The sequence below is a fragment of the Ammospiza caudacuta genome, chromosome 12, assembly GCF_027887145.1.
Source record: "Ammospiza caudacuta isolate bAmmCau1 chromosome 12, bAmmCau1.pri, whole genome shotgun sequence".
Taxonomy (NCBI): domain Eukaryota; kingdom Metazoa; phylum Chordata; class Aves; order Passeriformes; family Passerellidae; genus Ammospiza; species Ammospiza caudacuta.
This window is the reverse complement of record NC_080604.1, coordinates 22343915-22360162: the sequence shown is the minus strand read 5'-3', so window position 1 is coordinate 22360162 and position 16248 is coordinate 22343915. Positions and strand designations below refer to the sequence as shown.

Genomic DNA, 16248 nt, shown 5'->3' with positions numbered 1-16248 from the left:
GAGCGGGCCGGGTAGAGACCCCGCGGACGGGCCGAGACCCCGCGGAACGGAACGGGAACGGGCCGGGCCGAGACCCCGCGGAACGGGAACGGGAACGGGAACGGGCCGGGACCCCGCGGAACGGGAACGGGAACGGGCCAAGACCAGCGGCAGCGGGACCAGGAGCTGATGTGACTCCGCCCAGCCCACACGTGACCGCGGCGGCGTTGCTGGGGCGGGGCCTCACCGCGCAGGCGCCGAGGGGAGGGCGTGCCCTACCGCAGGGCCCGCCCGCGCAGGTGACGCCGCCGCGCGCGCCCGCCCCACCTCTCGCGCGACGTCACGCGGCCGGGCCGGGCGGTGGCGGCGCGCGGGGATGGAGCGGCCGCCGCTCGGCCGGTGAGTGACCGACGGACCGCGGGATCGGGAACGCAGAGGGAACGGGATCGGGAACGGGGCGGGAGAACACCCAGAACCGAGGGACGGGGCGAGGGGACCCCGCCCGACCGGCCCCGCGTGCGCCCATCGCGAGCGCCTCATCCACCCCCAGACCCGTCGCTCGGCCGGGCTGTCTCTCGCCGTCCCCGCTCCTGCGGCCGGTTTAGGACTCTCTGTCCAGGTCGCGGCCCCGCCGGCCCGCTCGCCCCGTTCCGGGCAGTCGTCCGGGACGCAGGGCCCGGGCTTCGCGGGGAGATGTCCGGCCTGGCGGTGGCGAGCGGCGCCCTCGGCCTCTGCCGTGGCCCCCGCGATCGCCCCGATCCCCGCGGCCCCCAGAGCCCCCCGGGCCTCCCGGGGGCGGCCCCACGCACGTGTGGCCTGTGCCGGAGGTTCGCGAGGCACCGCCTCGGCCCTCGCTCTGGTTTGGGGCGGGCTGAGGCGTGTGTTCGCTTCACTGATTCCGGCTCGCTTTGGCTGTCTTTGATGAGATAGTTAAGACACGAATTATTTCATGGCGGGCTCAGAATTTGCCGGCTTAAAAGCAGATTGTCAGTGATAGGCCTTTAAAGTAAAGAGCTTAAGGGGTAAAGCAGCAGCTTCGAAGCTTTATGAGTGCCAAAATTCACGAGACTTGGAGCTGACGCTGTGTTTGTGACTTGTGTGCAGCTGCTGTCACTGGAGACACGGAAGTACCTGGTGTGCATTAGTGACAAATGCGGTGGCCAGCAAAACTCCCATGGTGGGTGGAGGCATCGCTTTCACTAAAAAAATCTATCAATAGGGAAACTTAATGAGGCTTCTTGGTGGGTAGGAGGTGTAAAGGTCTGAACTGAAGGTACAAAGATCTGAGTTGAAGGCTAGGGGAAGGGGAGACAGAAGAGGGTAATGGAACTCCCACTGCATCAGTAAACAGTGTCCATCATCCACAAACCTTAAAATCAGGTGTTTCTGCAGGTTGGAAACCTTTAGTAACAGCATGCTTGTGTGGTCACTGAAGTAGTGATGCCTTGATCTGAGCCAGTGCCACTGGGTTCTCCTCAGCCCAGGGAGTAAGTGCTGCTGTCCCTGTTGCTCACCACTGACTCTGTTTTACTCAAGATTAACGTGTGGCAGGTGACTCCATTTTTGGTCATGATCCTTTTCTTAGGGTAAATTCTTTGTCCATCTGGAAGTGTCTAGAGGCAAGGAAGGCCCGGTGAGTACTCACTGGAAGGGCTGTCTTTGTCTTGGTCCTGGGAGAGCTCTTCCCTCTCTTGTCCGGGGACAGTGGTGCTCCCCAGCTTGCAGGGCTTGCGCTGCTCAGCAGCTCTGCAGTCACATAGGGTTCTGGCACCGAATGAACAAGTTTGTTGTAGCTTTGTATACACTGTGTCCAGTTCTTTTGCCTGATAAACCCACCCAGCTGATCTGGAAGCCATCCAAAGTATGGAAGCAAACTGAAGATGGAGAAAGATCTACTTTGTGTGGAATCTGCTTTAGAAAGAAATTGGAACTTCAGGTTTCCATGAAGTCTGGGGTTTCCCTCCTCATTTACCACATAAAATTTACCACATTTACCACATTGCTGAGTTTGGTTTTCCAAGCAGTACTGTGTCATAGTTTGAGCTGTCTCGCATCTTATTTAATCACAGCTGAAGTTCCTGTAATTAAAACCTATGTCTAATTCAGATACAAAATGGAAGTCATTGGAAGTCTACAGATTTTGTTTCCCTGTGTTTAGAGCGGTGCATTCTGCAGGAAATGGGTTGTATCTAGTGAGTCAGCTCCTCCACTGCTTGGGTGAATGGCCTGTGCCTGACTGTGAGCTAGCAACTGTGGCTGCTCTGGAGTCGGGCAAACCTTGTGTAGTGTTTTCTCTGGTCTTTCTGAGAATTGTTTTGAACCATTCAAAAAGACTTGGTGTGATAATATCTTGGGCTTGGTTTCTAGGAATTTTTGCTTAGAGCTCTGGAGGAGGAGTCTTCCCTTTCCACTGGCTTCCCCAGCACGTTTACTGGTGTGGCATGTTCTCCTCAGGTGGTTCTGTAGCTGGCTGTCTGCCAGTGAGAGCTGGGTTTTGGCACCTGAATTCACCAAGTGCAAGGTGTTCTCAGGTGAGCTGGCTGGTTGGCTGCCTCTTGATGGACCTGGAGTCTCCTCACCCCTGAAATAGAGGGAGTGGGTTTTGCTGTCCCCTAAGGCCTGATGAAGGCTGGTTGCTGTAGCACACTGAATGCTGTTTGGCACAGAGGTTGTGCACTCTCCATGAGGAATGGAGCTCCTGTGGACTTGAGCTCTCTGGGGCCAGGAACAGGATGGTCTCTCAACAGCGAGACTTGTAAAAATGGTGTGTAGGCAATGAACCCTGGGTGGCCCAGGTGACATCAAGAAGTCCCTTCCAAGGTCAGCAAATCTGTAAACTCGGCACAATGTTTCCTAGAGGATAAACTGACATCCCTAGAAAGAGTGAAGATGGCTGAATGAAAAGGAACATGAAGGTGGCAGTCTAGACATGCACTGTCTGCACTTCTAGAAACTCAGTATTCTGCTGTGATTAAATACTGAAAATACTTAACTCCCCTAAGCAGTTGAGACCCTGGATATTGTTACAGGACAATGATAGCTGACCAAGCTGATTGTTTGGTGTTGAATTTAAGCTCCAAATTCTCAAAATTGTTCTTCCAGCCAAGCTGTTAAAGAAAAAAGAAAGAAGACAGTTAATTGTGTAGAGTTAAATATATTTTTGCAAAATGTAATGTCTTTGTACTTTCAGAAACATTTAATGGTAATGCAGATCTAGTTGACCCTTTTTATTTATAAACTCATGTACCAAAAATACAAAACACTTCTACCAAAATAAGATTGAGAACTTTGATTGGGAAGCTAGATCTGACACACCATGTGAAATGCAAACACAGAACAGGAGGTCTCTGCCCCAAAAACGTTTACGTTTTATTAACTTAAATCCAGACCTGAAAAATTCAGAAGTTTGCCAACACTCCGGAACATTTATGCCATGCAGGTACCCCCCGCCAAGTATGTACTTTATGTGCATGCTGTGTTGGGGCTTCCATCACACTCTGTGTTGGTCCCCGTTTTGGACAGTGGCTTAATTCTTTAGTCTGACACTGGTCACACAGGCACTCCTGTGGCAAAATACTCAGTGAACATCAAGGCATTTGGTGAGCTGGGAAAGTTTGTCTGACTCAGGGCAATCTGTGGTGTGATATAGTGTTGCATGCTCTGATATGATCAAACTTTATTTGAATGCTTAGAGGATTTCCCTCCTTGAGATAATTTATTAGGTTAAAATAGAGTATGAGGTAACTTCAGAGGCTGCTTCTGATTTTAAATACATCAAAGCTAGCAGAAACCCCGTTTTTCAAATGAGTTAATTCTTTCTCTGAAGGGGACTCTGAATATGTGTGCTGTTTTATTGTTTATCAGGTATTAATGGCGTTTCTTATTATGCTTGTTAATTTTGGCAGGTCTTTCTCCTCTACAAAGAAGCTTTGTTGCCAAGACTTACTCTGAAAATGACCTAGAGTACCTACTGCAGATGCCTGCAAGTGTAGAAGCTGATAAATCATATCTTCTTCCCTCCCCTGACTTTCCTGTTTCCTCTGGAATTTATACTTCTAAATTTTTTTAAAGTTAAACGTCTGTTGATGGCATTTGAATTACAACTGTGAGCATACTTATGCAAAGAGACAAGCTATCCTGAGCACTTTTGAGGTATGTATGCCTTCTGTGACTTAGAACACATGGAAAGGGAAGCCATCTGATTAGGGCAAAGAGAGTTCTAGGTGTACATATTCTAGATTTAGGCTGATGTGCACTGTTTTGCATGGTTTTAGCAGCAGTATATACATATTCATAGTGAGGCTGTAGGAGCACCAGCTGGCATTGTATGGAGGGTGACCTTGGTTGAACCTACTGTGGGAGTACTCAAAAGATTGTATTTAGAAAAGCTGTATCCACTGCTACCCATTCAGTTCCTAAATACCACCGTGGTCTGCAGAAATTTTCTTCTTCAAAGTGCATGTGTCGTTGAAATGTGCCTGGGAGGCCATGGTGGTTGCTCTATTTGCTAAGGTAAAGCACTCACATGAAGTTACAGAGTATTTGCCCTGAATTTGGAAGCATCTGGCATGAAGGTTAGGAAAGAAGGATATTTTGCTTGCCTACCTGTGCACAGGTGCTGGCACAGTGGTCTCTGCTCCCAGAAAGAGGCAGTCTCATTAGACAATATGCCTGTGATGTACAAGTTACAAGCAGAGCTGGGTGGGATTTGCCTTGTTGCTGTGCACATTTGTCCCACTCAGGTAACAGGAGATGGGCAGCCTTGGCTGTTTCCGCAACATAGAAAGTAACCAGTATGCACGGTTTTATTTTCCTGTTCCTAAAGCCTCCTTTGGAGGCTTTTAGCTGTCTATACATATTCTAAACCTGGAATGAGGAAGCTGGCTAACTGCCTCTGTATGGGCTTAGAAGAGGCTGGTGTGCACTGATAACATCTTTTCCTTCTGTAAACTGCTTGGACTCCTTATCCCTTCTGTGATGTAGATGCCAACGTTCCAGAGCAGTGGCAGTTTTGTCAGTTAATGGTGGGTTAGAGTGAAAGGCAGCCAAACACACACCTCTCTGGCTTCCAGAACAGACATTCATTAGTGGGTTTAGTTTAAAAAAGAAAACTAGTTGTGCTGAAAGTAGCTACCTGACTGAATCATTCATCACGCACAGTTGCCGTACAGGATATATTTAGCAGACAACATGCATGCTTTTGTTGATAAGCTCCAGTGATTCAGGCTGAGATGATGCTGGAGGGACACAAATCTGACCTACCTCCCTGTCTGGCTTAAAACAGCCTGATGGTGTTCCTGTAACAGGAAGGCAGAATGGGCTGTGTTGCAGTGTGAGTCTGAACTGTAATGGGCAGCGAAGCACAGTGGTTGGGAAGGGGATCCCTTACATGTGCTGAAGGAACTCATTCACCTGCAAGCAGAGCGGGGCCAGGGATTGGCATCTTGGTGAGATTCTCTGTTGTGAGTGGACAGAAGTTGGTGTAGCACACTTAAAATGTGTTTCTCAGTCTGCCTGGACAGTGTTATTTGGCTGTGGCAGTGTGCAAAAGCAGCATTGGGCAGAAAGGAGAGCATTGTTTCATGTAAGCTGCTTTCATAGAAGCTGTAGGAACACACTAGGAGTGGTTTGCTGAGCTGCCTATTGCCACCTTATTGGTGCTTTATGCAGTGTACCAGGGATGTGCATTCTGCAACCCAACTTGGTGCATTTTTTTTGGTGGTATATAAGTTGTGATCTCTGTGATCCTATCAATTAATGGTGCACATTTCCCAAAAAAGCTGCCATTCTGTGAAAATAGAACAAGTCCTGCAGTATCTTTGAATACCTGTAAGAATACATAGACTGCATGTCTCCATGAGTGTATATTCCTAAACAGAGTATTAGTCTTTATTTCCTTAACTGTAAGATAATGTTGACCTACCTTTGTAAAACATTAAGTTTCATGAAAAACATAAGTGCAGTTTAATTATTCAAACTCATATAACTAAAAGTCAATTACTAAAATGTTGGATGACAAGGAGATTGAGTATAAGATAAAGTTTTCTTTTGATTTAAAGAAGTGGTCTGAAAGGTGAAATTGTGTACATTAGAGAAAGTTGCATTAAAACCGTTCTACAGCTTGTCTAAAAAGTTCAAAGAACGTTAGAGGACACTGCAGTGTTGAGATGAATGGTACTGCTGTTCATTCAGCTGGGATGGGTTATGACAGGAAGTTTGCAGATACCTACTTACAGTTTTTTCAGGCATAAATTTGGCGAATTTCAGTATATTTTGGATTTGTGTTAGCTGATGATGTCCTTAACAAATCCCATAGTGGCCTTTGATACTGAAGCTGTTGACTATTATTTTCCTGGAAGCCAGTTGCCATGGTGATTATCCTGAAGGCAAATAAATGTGGTTTTTGTGGTTCCCAGCTTTACTAGTTTTGAGCAAAAGGACTGTGGCCTTTTCTGGGATCACTGGAAGTGCTGCACCCATAGCATTCCATGTTTGTAAATTCACTGCCCGCTGAACAAGCATTTCATGCTTTAGTGGGTCACAGTCATAAGGGGTAGTGTGACTTGTCTGTGAGAAGCAGTGAGTGTCCTTACTGTGATCCTGAGGTTGAATAGCAGTTAAAATGGGAGAAATGAGCACAGAGCGACTTTGGGTCAGAATCTGCTAAGACTGAACTTAGCTCATTCACGCCAGTAATGGCAGACTGACTAGTAAGGCAAAATCTCTATTGGTGAAAGCCAGTCCCTCCTAGGTGCATGGGGCTGTGCTCCTTCCCTGTGGTGGCTTTCAGCTGGGGTAGCCTCTAGCTCTGGTTACTACTGATTTATATTAAATGCTTTATGGAGGAAGATATTCTGCATATGTGAGCCTTTTCATAACAGAAGAACTTGGCTATGCATTGGGTACCTGTGAGAAGTTTTACTGCCTGGGCTGCAGAGCATCCTGTGGTAAGAGGAGCAGAGACGGGGATGAATGGGTGGCTGCTTGCTGCTCTGCAGGGCAGTTCCTGTGCTGGTCATACTTTTGCTGTGGGAGTTAGTTCTCAGCTGGTTTGTTGTGCTGAAAGTTTTGGTTCTGGTTTACTGAAGTCCTTTAAATGCTTCTGGTGTAATTCCAGTCTGTGGGAGAAGTACAGGGTCCAGTACTGTACAATCTGTTTATTAATAATATATTAATAGGGCCAGGTGAAGAATTTTGTAGGTGATGCAAGATGGGAAGTTGATAGACCTGATGAGAGTACTGCCATTCAGAGGCACCTGGATAGGCTTGAGGAATAGGCAGGCATGAACCTCATGAGGTTCAATGAAGGGAAAGAGGAAGCTCTGCACCTGGGGAGGACCCACCTGGTATAGCTGGTGTTCTGTAACCACCCATGTGCTGAAATTCCTATCATGTACCTGTACTGGGAGCCTGACCAGCTGCAAAGCTGCTCTGCAGCTAGCAAACGGGTGTTCTGGCAGAAACCCAAGTTGCACAGCAGCTAAGGAGCCATTAACTTGTGTCTTGCTTTTGGCTCTGATTATAAGCCCACACCTTCTCAGTGTAGCTGAAATTCAGCCTTATTTCAAATAAGATTGCTCTTTTATGCTGCTTTGAGTGAAGATTTGTGGATTTTTTAATGTGGACTCTACCGTGAATGTGGGAAGAAATATGATTTTGGCTGAGGTTTTAAATGCATGACTACTTGTTTCCCATTGGCAACAAAGTAGTCAAGCCCAATTGCTTTATACCAGATTATTGCCTCTGTGCAGCTGGATGTGGAGGTGGATATTGAAGAGCAGCATATTTGTGAGTGGCTGCTTTGCTGTGCTGGATTTGTGCAGTTTGTGTGTGTGTGTCTCTAAAACGCATGATAAGATCTAAGAGAAGAAAAGAACCATAGATACGCACCTGTATTTTTATTGCAAAAGTCCAAAAAGTGAGCAAAGCAGGGAATTCCCAAGTCTGTGTGGTAGCAGTTGATGGATGGCTGACATGGGTCCTGTTCCAAAAGGTGCTGCTCTGAGGGGATAGGGAGTTGTGGCTGTGCTGGGCTGGTTCCTTGGCCCCTGAAAAGAGGCCTGGCAGCGTGCCTGTGTGCTGCAGGGCAGGTGCCTATGGTTCTGCTCACACGGTGTCTGTGAGTTACACAGGCCAGGCTGATGCTGTTCCTACTCGTTAGGGTACATAGGAATGCAATTATATTGTTCCTTGTTGCAAGCTCTGCTTTAGCCTACCTGGGACTGGGAGAAGTGGCTGTAATGAGTCGAGACAAAAGCACCTTATGGATGTCTCCTGTTTCTGTTGACAGCTGATAGCGGGTTTTTAACATTGAGAACAGGTAAGAAGGTGTGGGTGGCAGTATTCTTTTACTGATAGGTCCTCCCAGCTTCATGCAAGCTGACTGAAGGACTTCAAGCAGTGTTTGGGTAACCTGAACATCTTGTTTGTAGTCCTGCAGGGAGGAATGTGCTAATGCTTGATTAGAAAAGGCCCCACAAACAAACTGGCCCCAGATTAAGGCCACTACTGTTATACTAATACATTTTTTTTGAAGAGTCACACTTAAGTAAAAGCTCCCTAGACTCACAGTCTTGAAAAAGGATCAGGAAGGAGAGTTTTCTTCTGAAGAGCAGGATGAAGCTGTCAGTGGTTGAGCAGCATCAACAGTCAGAATAGCGATGTCTATTGACTTCTGGTCAGAATTTGTCTTGCCAGATTTGTGTCACATTTTAAACAATACTGGTAGAAAGAGCTGGTTTTGAGTCATCAGGGGGACTATTTTACCACTATGTGTGAGGTTAGTTCTACTTCTTTCACGAGTCATTTGAAATATGATACTTTCCAAGGGCTAAAAGCACATGTTAAAATCACACATAGTGTGGGGTGTGGGTTGATGGTAGATATCTTTCTTTACAAGCCTGCTAATTTAACTTGTTTTAACCTCCTTACAACTGCAAGCCTGGAATAAACCTTTCTTTTAGAACTAGAGTTGCTAAATCTTGCCAGCATCTCTGCTGGCGTTATCACAGATAATTCTGCTAGGAATTAAAATGAGAGGCCATCTCTTCTTTTCTTTGTATCACTAGCATGGTTAGACGTCTCTCTTTAATGCCAGGAATAGGTGTGGTATAACTTTTTGTCTTCCCTTGGAAATGAAAAGAAAATACCTGTATTTCCATTTTATGGTTCACTTGTTCCTGACATTTGAGTCAGCTTTGACACACAGAAGGTGGCACTGTCTCTTGGCAGACAGGCAGTGAGGAGATAAGTGCAGCTTTGATCTCTTCCCTTCACCCCTTTCTCTCCTGAAAAGATCCTGCCGAAATTCTTGCCATGGCCTAGTACTGTTGCATTTTTCCAGAGACTGAAGAATCAGATCCAGATAATGCAGATCTTAATAGAAGTTAAAAGTAGGAGTGCAACTGACCGCTAAAATATTTGAGATGCTTCAAGGAATTAAATCCATTCTTTTCTTTGTGGAAGACACATTGTTTTGAATATTTGCTTTACACTTCTTCAGTCTTTTCCTTTGGGGAGGAAGTTTCTCTCTTTGCAAAATGCAGTATTTGAACTGTAGAAGTGAAATCACTTGTATTCTGATGAGTCCTTGCTGAAGCTCACGCGAGTTCCTGTTTCTGCAGCTGTTATGGCCATAGCATCAGATAGGAGGTTTTTGATAACGCCATCTGGGAGTAATTGTGTACCCTGTCTGTCTACTTCCTCTCTTTAACCTTATTCCAAAGTTGTTATAACTGGGTCTATGGTCAGATTTGTCCCTCAGTCCTGTTTTCCTTCAAATAAGAGTTATTTTCTTTTGTATTGGTTCATATCACAGCCGTGGAAATATCTGTGCCTACAAAAGCTAAAATTGAATGCCATGCTATGGTTCTGAAAATGAGCCCCAGGGGACAAAAGAGGTTGGAAACGTCCTAAATTGCCATTTCTTTTGTACTTCTGGTGTTGTGAAAGGACAGCTTCAGATCCCTGCTTGGACAGTGGCTGGAGATGTCCCTTCAGTGTTCTTCAGTGAAGCCCTGAGTTCAGAGCATGCACTTGGCTGATTTTTAGAACATGGTAATAGGGGTGCAACATTTTTTCCTTTTGCAAAAATCAGAGGTGTTTTAGAGGAAATTCTGCTGTTTGGCTTAACTTCAGTTTGGTTTTGAGGAAGAGTGAGTGAGGATGTCAGTTTTCTGAAACAGGCCACTAAATTAAGTGAAAGTGTCAACTGTCAGCCTTCCTGTGGCAGACCACACAGTTTTGAATTGCAGGTTTCCTCTTGAGCCTAGTAAAGCCAGCTGTCTTTATAATAATTCTTCATCTACTTTGTTTTTCTTCTAAAATCCCTGCAGACTGCACTGTTAGTGTTGTCTCCCAAATTTTAATTATGTTCACAAAAATTTCAAGAAAATGTACATGATATATGTAATTGTCAATGTCAAGTAATCAGAAGACTCTAGTTAAATCTTTCTTCAACATTCACTTAGCTTTCTTGAAGCACTGTTTTTATATAATGTGATGGAAAATAGCCTATATGTAGCCTTTTCCAGAAAATAATGTTTTTAAGTGGTTTGAGTAGGTTCCAGTTACACTGCTGTACACTGTTAATAAATGAATCTGAAGCTATCAACAGGAGAAATCATGGAAATAAAACATTAACCTTATGAGAGCAAATTTTAAGTTTGGTTCTCTGCTGTAAAAGTGTCACATGACCTTTAGGCAGCTTCTTGATCTTTCTGTGGTGGGGGGGTTGCCTGAAAACTAGGGAAATAATGATAATTCAACATGATCTAGGAGCATTTGAAGGGTGAATTCACAGACTGCTCACATGTTATGGTAATATAAACCTAGAAATACTTTATGTAGCTAAGGAATTCATCAAGGATGAAGTTCTGCTGAGCTGTGGAACCAGCAGCATTGCCTCACAGTCAGACTCCGTGGCACACCAGCTCTAGATGCAGCAGTGCAGTTGGGAAAGGCTTCTGATAAATAGGCAGGTCACCAGCTATGGAAATACAGCTGAAACATTTTGCTTTCGTTTTCACTGAGATTTTAACATATCACAAACACAGAATGATTATGTATTGGTACCTCTGCATAGTTAGTAATTTTGGAGAATCTTGATCTTTACTTTATAGCTTTGATTCAAACAGTGTAACCACTGAGTTACTGAATGTTCAGAGAGGGGTGGAAAAGATGTCAGGAGTAGAAAAGATGTCACTGGCAATTGGTTGTTCTCCAAAGCAGCAGAACCATTTCTGAAAACCAGTCACTAAACTTTAGGCCACTTTTGAGTTATTATTACTCAAATAAACATGGAAAATTGCCTCATCTTTGGTGATGTTGTGTATGGTTCTTAGATATGAACTTCTGCTTTGCAGAAGAACCAGCAGTCTTTATTCCGCATTCAGAGCAATGAGCAAGCAATACTTCCTATAGGGAGGGCATCAGTAGTGTAGTGGTTGCCCACAAGTGTTATTGAAGGTACTTGATTCTGATGTAGGTGTACTCAGGAAGATGTTTATTAAAAAGAAATTGAAAGGAGAAAGGGATCTATCACTCACTAAGGTAGTGTTTGGTATATGCTCTGTGAGTGACAATAAGTAAAGTTTTCTCTTATCTACAGAATTAGTATTTGAGCTTTCAGGAACGTAAACTGTACGCATTAGTTCTGATGGCCAGCAGAACTAATAATATATTTATTAAATATAAATAATATATTTATTAAATATAAAGTTATGGGAGCTGTTTCAACAGGATGTGGATCTGAGAAGAGGCTGATGTTGAAAGATCACCTTCTGGTATGTTTGATCTGAGCACGCTGCCCTTGCGCACGTGTACCATTAATGGATATAGTAATAGAAATGGTGAACTCTTTTTGGTGTGCCAAAGCATAAAATCTGCTGATGAAACCTTTGAAGTTGCTATTTGTTAATGTGTATGGAAATGCATGGGAAAAAGTGACTGTCTCCCTCCCCACCCCTGCTTCAGAGAGGAGGGCAATAGGGGATCTGCTCTCACTCCTTTCTCCTTGTAACATACTCACCTCTAACAAACAACTGCCTGGACTGTGTAGAGCTATTTTAGGCTTGTGAGGATTTTAGGAGAAACATTTCATGTTTCACATGGGATCACACATAATGCCATTTTTGTCCCTGAATATCTTAAAAATCATGTAATTCATACCTAAACACACTGCCAGTCTTTTCCTCTAACAATGCTATCAGCCATACTCCCTTTCTGGTCTTGGCCTGGGGAGGGTCTTTGTGTATCTATATCTTGTGTTTCTGGTTTTCCTTTCAGACTTCAGTAGAATTCAAAAAATATTTTCTTGGGTAAATTTTAGAGGAGGAGGATGATAAAGAATTGTATATGTAAAACTGTAGGTATCTTTTCCATTAAAGATAGTATAATATTGTTTTCTGTTTTCTTTCTGCCTATATTCTACCATTTACCTAAGGTATTTGTATTTAATTAATTCTTGTATGTCTTCTTCCATTCTGGCCCAAATTCTCCACTCAGACTTTTTCAAAATTGTTCTATTGCAATAGCTAAATATATACATTTCTCTAGATATTGGATAGTCATGTTACTATCCTGTTTTCTTGAGTCAAATTACTCTGTTACTGGTGTCTTCCTGTTTAAATGTTTTCCAGATGACAGCCCTCTTGAATTTCACACCCATTCCAGTTTCTCATGAGTTCTTTTTTCTGATAGCATTAGTTGTTAACACACCCAGAGCTTTCTCTCCTTATTTGCTCTGCTGAGCAATGATGCTTTTAAAATATCTTAATCCTCCTTTGGATATAAATCGCTTGCTAGGGTTCCCAATTCCTGTAACAGGTGGCTTTCCAGTGTGTGACTGTTGCTTCTTTAGTCTTTCTTGCTAAACTGTTTGCCTGGATACAGACTCCATTTTGGGATGGGTTTCTGAAAATAATCTGGGATTTCTCAAACTAAGCTGGGCTTTTTCTTAGCAAAAATTGCTTCTATTCTGAAACAACTGAAAAGTGCTTTTCTTTTACCAAATAGGATTAATTGGAAGCATCTCCTTCCTAAGATCCCTGCTAACTGTGATGACAAGTCTATAGTGAGCTGTTAAATTGACCTGTTTATGAAATAAAAGGAATGTGAGGATTATATAGCTAATTGTATTTCAGCATCTTTATTATTAAGGGTTCATGGTGTTCTTATAGGGCATAAGAGAAAGGTATTTGAAATACTCTATAAGAAGGTAGAATTTTTCCTGTTTCCTTTGCTTGAAAATAATTTTTCTTCCCCATTTCTGTAGTCTTGTACTGTTTGTTTCTGTAACGAGTACTTCAGCTGCAGATAAGTAATCTCTAAACTGATTTTCAGTAGTAGCTTCAGAGTTCACTTTGTTTACAAAGAACTCTGATTTTGAAGGGAATTAATTAAACTGTTTAAAGTAAACTTTCACTTGAATAAAGTCTAAAATCAGAGGGGCAGAAGTATTTTCAAACTTGTCAAATTTTTTGAAATGTTCATGTTACAAATGTGATAAAGAAAAAAAAAAGTGAAAGAGTGGGAAGAATTGTCAAAAAACATCAAAGCCAAGATGATGGCTTCTCTTTGTAAGTATATGGAAGTGAAGGAATTTTGAATACCCGGTGCGATAGTTTCTCGAAGTTCAGAAGAAAATGGAGCTTCTGACTGCAAATGGGAGTTTTGGTGGTGTGTCAGTTAGGGCTGTGATTTACATGACGGACAGTACAGGTAGTTTTGGTGCTAATGCCTGTTAGTGCCCACCTGTGGGCACTCCTTGACACAGACTCTGAACTATGGCAGCTGTGAAACAATTTGAGCCAAAAGCAGCTGCTGATCTGCAGGTCCTATAATGCTGTAGGTCATCCTGTAGTGCTGTAGGTCATGTCTCTGAAGACCTTGCTGACAAAAGCTCTTACAGTTACTATGAATAAAAAATAACATTAAAACTTAAAAAATAAGTAGACAAATAATGTGACTGAAGTTCTGTTAGTGACACCTCGTGTGACCAGTACTTCACACATTGTACTAGTTCTCCACTAATGCTAGTATAGAAATGGATTTTCTTCTATAGGAAGATATTTTTCAAAAATGTGTTCATTCATTTTTTCCAAGTTCCTAATATTTGCTGTCATCACTTTCTTCATATTCTAGCATCCCACTTCAGTGGATCAGAGTAACCCTTTCTTCCTTTCTTCCTGTCTTGGAGGTGGGAATCTGATGAGGAATAAAACAGTCAAAATACCCCTTTTGTGCAGAGTTCTTGGGGTGTTCATCTGAAGAGTAGTGTGCTCCCTGTTTTCAAGAGCTGGTTGAGTTAATGATCATCTTTAGAAAAGCTGGGTGATCTGGCTGTGTTTCAGACTAGTCCTTGCGGCTGCCTAGAGAAGTGTGGTTGGTGTGTCTGGTCTCAGCTGTCCTCTTGTCATCTCCTAGCCAGCACCTGGCCTTTGGGTCTTTTGCAGGAATTGTCAGGCAGGAGCTGCCAGGGGACAGCAGCTGCCTGTGCAGTGAGCTGTGGCAGGTGCAGGTGTGTCTGAGTGCCCACAGCTTTTACCTCCTGTGAGGTGAACACCAGAGCCAGCTGTTTAACCTGGGCTGGGAGCATGGAGAATGACTAAATAGGAGAGGAAAATAAAATCTACATGGTGCTGGTTGGAGCCCTAGCATCTTCCTCTGCTTTCAGCCTGTGGTGGTGGCCATAAACCCCAACATAAAATGCTCCTTCACAAGAACTTCTTGATTAACTTCATAAGATTCAGTTTTAACTTCAGTCATATTTTTATCCCTTCAGTTATTTGAAAGAGTTTAAAACAGGACAGCTTCCTGGGGCGCTTGCATTTCAATGGAAAAAAAAATTCCTAAAAAAAAAAAATTAAAAGTTGGAATCATGCTCTTTCTTTGCTGTTTATGTATATCTTTCCTCTGGTTTTCAGTATTGTATCTCATACCCAATTTCTTTTGCAGTTCTGTTCAGTGGAGGGACTGCTGGGGGTCAGCCATGCTAAAGGGCATATGATGGAGGCAAGTACAAGTTTATCCTTTCACTATTATCTAATGTTGATTTTGCCAGTTTTTCCTTTTGAACTGTTTTGTTTTCCAGGGCTTCTGGGAAATAATTGCACAAATGAAGGGCTGTATTAGAATGTTCTGGGATATAATAATGTTGTAACATCTGCTCAGTTGGCTGTATATGTAATTGTGAATTTTGTTCCTGATGTAGTGTATTCTTGTACAAATAAGAAATGTATGTTTTTGAACTTTATGGTATAAAGTATTGTTTCCTCCCACTAACAGAATATAAAAGTGGTTGTAAGTAGAGAAAACAAAAGTGGCCACAAAAGTTGAATCCTTATGAAATAAGTGTGCTAATCAATTTTGAAGATTCACAATTCTTCACACTTTGAGTATTTTTTTTTCCTCAGAAGTAGATACTAGAACAAATAAATACTGGTAAGGACCTTCATACCAGATGTGTAATTTGCAAAGCTCATTTCAGGCTCACAACAGACTCATCCTATGGAAATAGAAGTAGGAGATGACTACAAAGCTCCCATTAGGAACCTCCAAGAGGCTGTATAATTTCAGAAATATGTTGTAGAATACACAGGATGGTCATATCTTGTTTGTAAGCTCACTGTGGGCTGGTTAGTTTCAGGTTGGTTTGTAAACTGCCATAGAGTTAATTTAAGTGGGGTAATTTTTTCTAGCAGATAATGCGTGGAATTCCAGTTAGACTCAGGTGGTGTTCTTTAAGACCAGCAGCATTGCCAGTGATAATGTGAATAGAGAGCATGCAGGAGATCAAAGAGATCCTGGCTGGAGAGTTTACCCATCATCTTAGATAAGAACTGCAGTTCTTCAGTGAGTCCTGACTGAAAATAAATGCTGAGTGAATTAGCTAAAATGGAAAAGGCAGTTATGGTCAGCTCTCAGGTTTGTATTTTATGTGCCAAATAGTTTTGGGACTCTTGCTTTTTTAGATGGTGAGTTTTGTTCACTGAGCCATTCGGTCTGTTGGTTTTTGCGATTTTTTGTCCCAAAACATAAATTGAGTGCAGTCTAACTTTCTGCAAAACCTGTTGCATGAAGGGGAAAATAAGATTAAGAAAGAGGAAGCCCAAAAGCCAAAGCACACTACTAGACAGAAAGGCACTTTAATTCATTTAAGATAGTGTTAAGTATGTAGGTATGTTGTTTTCTTCTGCCACACAATTGCTGCATGGATGTGGGTAAATATATGTTTCTTGGATGTAGTTTATTCCTTTGCGTTTAATGTGT

The 16248-nt window shown here is 43.1% G+C and overlaps 1 protein-coding gene across 4 annotated transcripts in view; it reads left to right on the top strand.

Moving 5' to 3' along the window:
* The first annotated feature begins 331 nt into the window (after nucleotides 1-331).
* Nucleotides 332-16248, top strand: part of TMCC1 (transmembrane and coiled-coil domain family 1) — a 72336-nt gene continuing 56419 nt past the window's right edge. For 2 of the 4 annotated variants that reach the window (XM_058812821.1, XM_058812818.1), the window contains exons 1-3: nucleotides 332-378; nucleotides 3885-4131; nucleotides 14935-14991. The gene's annotated coding sequence lies outside the window, so the exon portion shown is untranslated. Of the gene's footprint in view, nucleotides 379-735; nucleotides 1157-2411; nucleotides 2511-3884; nucleotides 4132-14934; nucleotides 14992-16248 lie in introns of those variants that run through there. The other 2 variants (XM_058812819.1, XM_058812820.1) reach the window with 2 other exon arrangements.